We start from the raw sequence: 8,560 nt of genomic DNA, 5'->3' as shown, positions 1-8,560 counted from the left end.
AAAGGTGCCGGCACCAAAAGCTCTTGCTGCTCTTCCAGTATCCAGGCAACTGCATTCACTGCCCCACAAACGCTGGGGCTGTCTCTTTCTGTACTCTCCCAAAGTCCAATACTATCTGCCTGGGCTGCTGAGCCGGAGCCAGCTCAGCAATTCCGAACGTCCAGGGATTCCTCCCACACCAAAGGTGCCGGCACCAAAAGCTCTTGCTGCTCTTCCAGTATCCAGGCAACTGCATTCACTGCCCCACAAACGCTGGGGCTGTCTCTTTCTGTACTCTCCCAAAGTCCAATACTATCTGCCTGGGCTGCTGAGCCGGAGCCAGCTCAGCAATTCCGAACGTCCAGGGATTCCTCCCACACCAAAGGTGCCGGCACCAAAAGCTCTTGCTGCTCTTCCAGTATCCAGGCAACTGCATTCACTGCCCCACAAACGCTGGGGCTGTCTCTTTCTGTACTCTCCCAAAGTCCAATACTATCTGCCTGGGCTGCTGAGCCGGAGCCAGCTCAGCAATTCCGAACGTCCAGGGATTCCTCCCACACCAAAGGTGCCGGCACCAAAAGCTCTTGCTGCTCTTCCAGTATCCAGGCAACTGCATTCACTGCCCCACAAACGCTGGGGCTGTCTCTTTCTGTACTCTCCCAAAGTCCAATACTATCTGCCTGGGCTGCTGAGCCTGACCTGACTAGCAATAGCGAACGTCCAGGGATTCCTCCCACACCAAAGGTGCCAGGACCAAAAGCTCTTGCTGCTCTTCCAGTATCCAGGCAACCGCATTCACTGCCCCACAAACGCTGGGGCTGTCTCTTTCTGTACTCTCCCAAAGTCCAATACTATCTGCCTGGGCTGCTGAGCCAGAGCCAGCTCAGCAATTCCGAACGTCCAGGGATTCCTCCCACACCAAAGGTGCCGGCACCAAAAGCTCTTGCTGCTCTTCCAGTATCCAGGCAACTGCATTCACTGCCCCACAAACGCTGGGGCTGTCTCTTTCTGTACTCTCCCAAAGTCCAATACTATCTGCCTGGGCTGCTGAGCCGGAGCCACCTCAGCAATTCCGAACGTCCAGGGATTCCTCCCACACCAAAGGTGCCGGCACCAAAAGCTCTTGCTGCTCTTCCAGTATCCAGGCAACTGCATTCACTGCCCCACAAACGCTGGGGCTGTCTCTTTCTGTACTCTCCCAAAGTCCAATACTATCTGCCTGGGCTGCTGAGCCGGAGCCACCTCAGCAATTCCGAACGTCCAGGGATTCCTCCCACACCAAAGGTGCCGGCACCAAAAGCTCTTGCTGCTCTTCCAGTATCCAGGCAACTGCATTCACTGCCCCACAAACGCTGGGGCTGTCTCTTTCTGTACTCTCCCAAAGTCCAATACTATCTGCCTGGGCTGCTGAGCCGGAGCCAGCTCAGCAATTCCGAACGTCCAGGGATTCCTCCCACACCAAAGGTGCCAGGACCAAAAGCTCTTGCTGCTCTTCCAGTATCCAGGCAACTGCATTCACTGCCCCACAAACGCTGGGGCTGTCTCTTTCTGTACTCTCCCAAAGTCCAATACTATCTGCCTGGGCTGCTGAGCCAGAGCCGACCAGCAATTCCGAACGTCCAGGGATTCCTCCCACACCAAAGGTGCCAGGACCAAAAGCTCTTGCTGCTCTTCCAGTATCCAGGCAACTGCATTCACTGCCCCACAAACGCTGGGGCTGTCTCTTTCTGTACTCTCCCAAAGTCCAATACTATCTGCCTGGGCTGCTGAGCCAGAGCCAGCTCAGCAATTCCGAACGTCCAGGGATTCCTCCCACACCAAAGGTGCCGGCACCAAAAGCTCTTGCTGCTCTTCCAGTATCCAGGCAACTGCATTCACTGCCCCACAAACGCTGGGGCTGTCTCTTTCTGTACTCTCCCAAAGTCCAATACTATCTGCCTGGGCTGCTGAGCCTGAGCAGACTAGCAATAGCGAACGTCCAGGGATTCCTCCCACACCAAAGGTGCCAGGACCAAAAGCTCTTGCTGCTCTTCCAGTATCCAGGCAACCGCATTCACTGCCCCACAAACGCTGGGGCTGTCTCTTTCTGTACTCTCCCAAAGTCCAATACTATCTGCCTGGGCTGCTGAGCCAGAGCCAGCTCAGCAATTCCGAACGTCCAGGGATTCCTCCCACACCAAAGGTGCCGGCACCAAAAGCTCTTGCTGCTCTTCCAGTATCCAGGCAACCGCATTCACTGCCCCACAAACGCTGGGGCTGTCTCTTTCTGTACTCTCCCAAAGTCCAATACTATCTGCCTGGGCTGCTGAGCCGGAGCCAGCTCAGCAATTCCGAACGTCCAGGGATTCCTCCCACACCAAAGGTGCCGGCACCAAAAGCTCTTGCTGCTCTTCCAGTATCCAGGCAACTGCATTCACTGCCCCACAAACGCTGGGGCTGTCTCTTTCTGTACTCTCCCAAAGTCCAATACTATCTGCCTGGGCTGCTGAGCCGGAGCCAGCCCAGCAATAGCGAACGTCCAGGGATTCCTCCCACACCAAAGGTGCCAGGACCAAAAGCTCTTGCTGCTCTTCCAGTATCCAGGCAACCGCATTCACTGCCCCACAAACGCTGGGGCTGTCTCTTTCTGTACTCTCCCAAAGTCCAATACTATCTGCCTGGGCTGCTGAGCCAGAGCCAGCTCAGCAATTCCGAACGTCCAGGGATTCCTCCCACACCAAAGGTGCCAGGACCAAAAGCTCTTGCTGCTCTTCCAGTATCCAGGCAACTGCATTCACTGCCCCACAAACGCTGGGGCTGTCTCTTTCTGTACTCTCCCAAAGTCCAATACTATCTGCCTGGGCTGCTGAGCCGGAGCCAGCTCAGCAATTCCGAACGTCCAGGGATTCCTCCCACACCAAAGGTGCCGGCACCAAAAGCTCTTGCTGCTCTTCCAGTATCCAGGCAACTGCATTCACTGCCCCACAAACGCTGGGGCTGTCTCTTTCTGTACTCTCCCAAAGTCCAATACTATCTGCCTGGGCTGCTGAGCCGGAGCCAGCTCAGCAATTCCGAACGTCCAGGGATTCCTCCCACACCAAAGGTGCCGGCACCAAAAGCTCTTGCTGCTCTTCCAGTATCCAGGCAACTGCATTCACTGCCCCACAAACGCTGGGGCTGTCTCTTTCTGTACTCTCCCAAAGTCCAATACTATCTGCCTGGGCTGCTGAGCCGGAGCCAGCTCAGCAATTCCGAACGTCCAGGGATTCCTCCCACACCAAAGGTGCCGGCACCAAAAGCTCTTGCTGCTCTTCCAGTATCCAGGCAACTGCATTCACTGCCCCACAAACGCTGGGGCTGTCTCTTTCTGTACTCTCCCAAAGTCCAATACTATCTGCCTGGGCTGCTGAGCCGGAGCCAGCTCAGCAATTCCGAACGTCCAGGGATTCCTCCCACACCAAAGGTGCCGGCACCAAAAGCTCTTGCTGCTCTTCCAGTATCCAGGCAACTGCATTCACTGCCCCACAAACGCTGGGGCTGTCTCTTTCTGTACTCTCCCAAAGTCCAATACTATCTGCCTGGGCTGCTGAGCCAGAGCCAGCTCAGCAATTCCGAACGTCCAGGGATTCCTCCCACACCAAAGGTGCCGGGACCAAAAGCTCTTGCTGCTCTTCCAGTATCCAGGCAACCGCATTCACTGCCCCACAAACGCTGGGGCTGTCTCTTTCTGTACTCTCCCAAAGTCCAATACTATCTGCCTGGGCTGCTGAGCCAGAGCCAGCTCAGCAATTCCGAACGTCCAGGGATTCCTCCCACACCAAAGGTGCCGGGACCAAAAGCTCTTGCTGCTCTTCCAGTATCCAGGCAACCGCATTCACTGCCCCACAAACGCTGGGGCTGTCTCTTTCTGTACTCTCCCAAAGTCCAATACTATCTGCCTGGGCTGCTGAGCCAGAGCCAGCTCAGCAATTCCGAACGTCCAGGGATTCCTCCCACACCAAAGGTGCCGGCACCAAAAGCTCTTGCTGCTCTTCCAGTATCCAGGCAACCGCATTCACTGCCCCACAAACGCTGGGGCTGTCTCTTTCTGTACTCTCCCAAAGTCCAATACTATCTGCCTGGGCTGCTGAGCCGGAGCCAGCTCAGCAATTCCGAACGTCCAGGGATTCCTCCCACACCAAAGGTGCCGGCACCAAAAGCTCTTGCTGCTCTTCCAGTATCCAGGCAACCGCATTCACTGCCCCACAAACGCTGGGGCTGTCTCTTTCTGTACTCTCCCAAAGTCCAATACTATCTGCCTGGGCTGCTGAGCCGGAGCCAGCTCAGCAATTCCGAACGTCCAGGGATTCCTCCCACACCAAAGGTGCCGGCACCAAAAGCTCTTGCTGCTCTTCCAGTATCCAGGCAACCGCATTCACTGCCCCACAAACGCTGGGGCTGTCTCTTTCTGTACTCTCCCAAAGTCCAATACTATCTGCCTGGGCTGCTGAGCCAGAGCCAGCTCAGCAATTCCGAACGTCCAGGGATTCCTCCCACACCAAAGGTGCCAGGACCAAAAGCTCTTGCTGCTCTTCCAGTATCCAGGCAACCGCATTCACTGCCCCACAAACGCTGGGGCTGTCTCTTTCTGTACTCTCCCAAAGTCCAATACTATCTGCCTGGGCTGCTGAGCCGGAGCCAGCTCAGCAATTCCGAACGTCCAGGGATTCCTCCCACACCAAAGGTGCCGGCACCAAAAGCTCTTGCTGCTCTTCCAGTATCCAGGCAACCGCATTCACTGCCCCACAAACGCTGGGGCTGTCTCTTTCTGTACTCTCCCAAAGTCCAATACTATCTGCCTGGGCTGCTGAGCCGGAGCCACCTCAGCAATTCCGAACGTCCAGGGATTCCTCCCACACCAAAGGTGCCGGCACCAAAAGCTCTTGCTGCTCTTCCAGTATCCAGGCAACCGCATTCACTGCCCCACAAACGCTGGGGCTGTCTCTTTCTGTACTCTCCCAAAGTCCAATACTATCTGCCTGGGCTGCTGAGCCGGAGCCAGCTCAGCAATTCCGAACGTCCAGGGATTCCTCCCACACCAAAGGTGCCGGCACCAAAAGCTCTTGCTGCTCTTCCAGTATCCAGGCAACCGCATTCACTGCCCCACAAACGCTGGGGCTGTCTCTTTCTGTACTCTCCCAAAGTCCAATACTATCTGCCTGGGCTGCTGAGCCAGAGCCAGCTCAGCAATTCCGAACGTCCAGGGATTCCTCCCACACCAAAGGTGCCGGCACCAAAAGCTCTTGCTGCTCTTCCAGTATCCAGGCAACCGCATTCACTGCCCCACAAACGCTGGGGCTGTCTCTTTCTGTACTCTCCCAAAGTCCAATACTATCTGCCTGGGCTGCTGAGCCAGAGCCAACCAGCAATAGCGAACGTCCAGGGATTCCTCCCACACCAAAGGTGCCAGGACCAAAAGCTCTTGCTGCTCTTCCAGTATCCAGGCAACCGCATTCACTGCCCCACAAACGCTGGGGCTGTCTCTTTCTGTACTCTCCCAAAGTCCAATACTATCTGCCTGGGCTGCTGAGCCAGAGCCAGCTCAGCAATTCCGAACGTCCAGGGATTCCTCCCACACCAAAGGTGCCGGCACCAAAAGCTCTTGCTGCTCTTCCAGTATCCAGGCAACTGCATTCACTGCCCCACAAACGCTGGGGCTGTCTCTTTCTGTACTCTCCCAAAGTCCAATACTATCTGCCTGGGCTGCTGAGCCGGAGCCAGCTCAGCAATTCCGAACGTCCAGGGATTCCTCCCACACCAAAGGTGCCGGCACCAAAAGCTCTTGCTGCTCTTCCAGTATCCAGGCAACTGCATTCACTGCCCCACAAACGCTGGGGCTGTCTCTTTCTGTACTCTCCCAAAGTCCAATACTATCTGCCTGGGCTGCTGAGCCGGAGCCAGCTCAGCAATTCCGAACGTCCAGGGATTCCTCCCACACCAAAGGTGCCGGCACCAAAAGCTCTTGCTGCTCTTCCAGTATCCAGGCAACTGCATTCACTGCCCCACAAACGCTGGGGCTGTCTCTTTCTGTACTCTCCCAAAGTCCAATACTATCTGCCTGGGCTGCTGAGCCGGAGCCAGCTCAGCAATTCCGAACGTCCAGGGATTCCTCCCACACCAAAGGTGCCGGCACCAAAAGCTCTTGCTGCTCTTCCAGTATCCAGGCAACCGCATTCACTGCCCCACAAACGCTGGGGCTGTCTCTTTCTGTACTCTCCCAAAGTCCAATACTATCTGCCTGGGCTGCTGAGCCGGAGCCAGCTCAGCAATTCCGAACGTCCAGGGATTCCTCCCACACCAAAGGTGCCGGCACCAAAAGCTCTTGCTGCTCTTCCAGTATCCAGGCAACCGCATTCACTGCCCCACAAACGCTGGGGCTGTCTCTTTCTGTACTCTCCCAAAGTCCAATACTATCTGCCTGGGCTGCTGAGCCAGAGCCAGCTCAGCAATTCCGAACGTCCAGGGATTCCTCCCACACCAAAGGTGCCGGCACCAAAAGCTCTTGCTGCTCTTCCAGTATCCAGGCAACCGCATTCACTGCCCCACAAACGCTGGGGCTGTCTCTTTCTGTACTCTCCCAAAGTCCAATACTATCTGCCTGGGCTGCTGAGCCGGAGCCAGCTCAGCAATTCCGAACGTCCAGGGATTCCTCCCACACCAAAGGTGCCAGGACCAAAAGCTCTTGCTGCTCTTCCAGTATCCAGGCAACCGCATTCACTGCCCCACAAACGCTGGGGCTGTCTCTTTCTGTACTCTCCCAAAGTCCAATACTATCTGCCTGGGCTGCTGAGCCGGAGCCAGCTCAGCAATTCCGAACGTCCAGGGATTCCTCCCACACCAAAGGTGCCGGCACCAAAAGCTCTTGCTGCTCTTCCAGTATCCAGGCAACCGCATTCACTGCCCCACAAACGCTGGGGCTGTCTCTTTCTGTACTCTCCCAAAGTCCAATACTATCTGCCTGGGCTGCTGAGCCGGAGCCACCTCAGCAATTCCGAACGTCCAGGGATTCCTCCCACACCAAAGGTGCCGGCACCAAAAGCTCTTGCTGCTCTTCCAGTATCCAGGCAACTGCATTCACTGCCCCACAAACGCTGGGGCTGTCTCTTTCTGTACTCTCCCAAAGTCCAATACTATCTGCCTGGGCTGCTGAGCCGGAGCCAGCTCAGCAATTCCGAACGTCCAGGGATTCCTCCCACACCAAAGGTGCCGGCACCAAAAGCTCTTGCTGCTCTTCCAGTATCCAGGCAACTGCATTCACTGCCCCACAAACGCTGGGGCTGTCTCTTTCTGTACTCTCCCAAAGTCCAATACTATCTGCCTGGGCTGCTGAGCCGGAGCCAGCTCAGCAATTCCGAACGTCCAGGGATTCCTCCCACACCAAAGGTGCCGGCACCAAAAGCTCTTGCTGCTCTTCCAGTATCCAGGCAACCGCATTCACTGCCCCACAAACGCTGGGGCTGTCTCTTTCTGTACTCTCCCAAAGTCCAATACTATCTGCCTGGGCTGCTGAGCCGGAGCCAGCTCAGCAATTCCGAACGTCCAGGGATTCCTCCCACACCAAAGGTGCCGGGACCAAAAGCTCTTGCTGCTCTTCCAGTATCCAGGCAACTGCATTCACTGCCCCACAAACGCTGGGGCTGTCTCTTTCTGTACTCTCCCAAAGTCCAATACTATCTGCCTGGGCTGCTGAGCCAGAGCCAGATCAGCAATTCCGAACGTCCAGGGATTCCTCCCACACCAAAGGTGCCAGGACCAAAAGCTCTTGCTGCTCTTCCAGTATCCAGGCAACCGCATTCACTGCCCCACAAACGCTGGGGCTGTCTCTTTCTGTACTCTCCCAAAGTCCAATACTATCTGCCTGGGCTGCTGAGCCAGAGCCAGCTCAGCAATTCCGAACGTCCAGGGATTCCTCCCACACCAAAGGTGCCGGCACCAAAAGCTCTTGCTGCTCTTCCAGTATCCAGGCAACCGCATTCACTGCCCCACAAACGCTGGGGCTGTCTCTTTCTGTACTCTCCCAAAGTCCAATACTATCTGCCTGGGCTGCTGAGCCGGAGCCACCTCAGCAATTCCGAACGTCCAGGGATTCCTCCCACACCAAAGGTGCCGGCACCAAAAGCTCTTGCTGCTCTTCCAGTATCCAGGCAACTGCATTCACTGCCCCACAAACGCTGGGGCTGTCTCTTTCTGTACTCTCCCAAAGTCCAATACTATCTGCCTGGGCTGCTGAGCCAGAGCCAGCTCAGCAATTCCGAACGTCCAGGGATTCCTCCCACACCAAAGGTGCCGGCACCAAAAGCTCTTGCTGCTCTTCCAGTATCCAGGCAACTGCATTCACTGCCCCACAAACGCTGGGGCTGTCTCTTTCTGTACTCTCCCAAAGTCCAATACTATCTGCCTGGGCTGCTGAGCCGGAGCCAGCTCAGCAATTCCGAACGTCCAGGGATTCCTCCCACACCAAAGGTGCCAGGCACCAAAAGCTCTTGCTGCTCTTCCAGTATCCAGGCAACCGCATTCACTGCCCCACAAACGCTGGGGCTGTCTCTTTCTGTACTCTCCCAAA

Source organism: Nipponia nippon, unplaced genomic scaffold (genome assembly GCF_047370975.1).
Source record: "Nipponia nippon isolate SJK-2023a ecotype South Korea unplaced genomic scaffold, ASM4737097v1 scaffold_79, whole genome shotgun sequence".
NCBI lineage: Eukaryota > Metazoa > Chordata > Aves > Pelecaniformes > Threskiornithidae > Nipponia > Nipponia nippon.
This window is presented reverse-complemented; position numbering follows the sequence as displayed.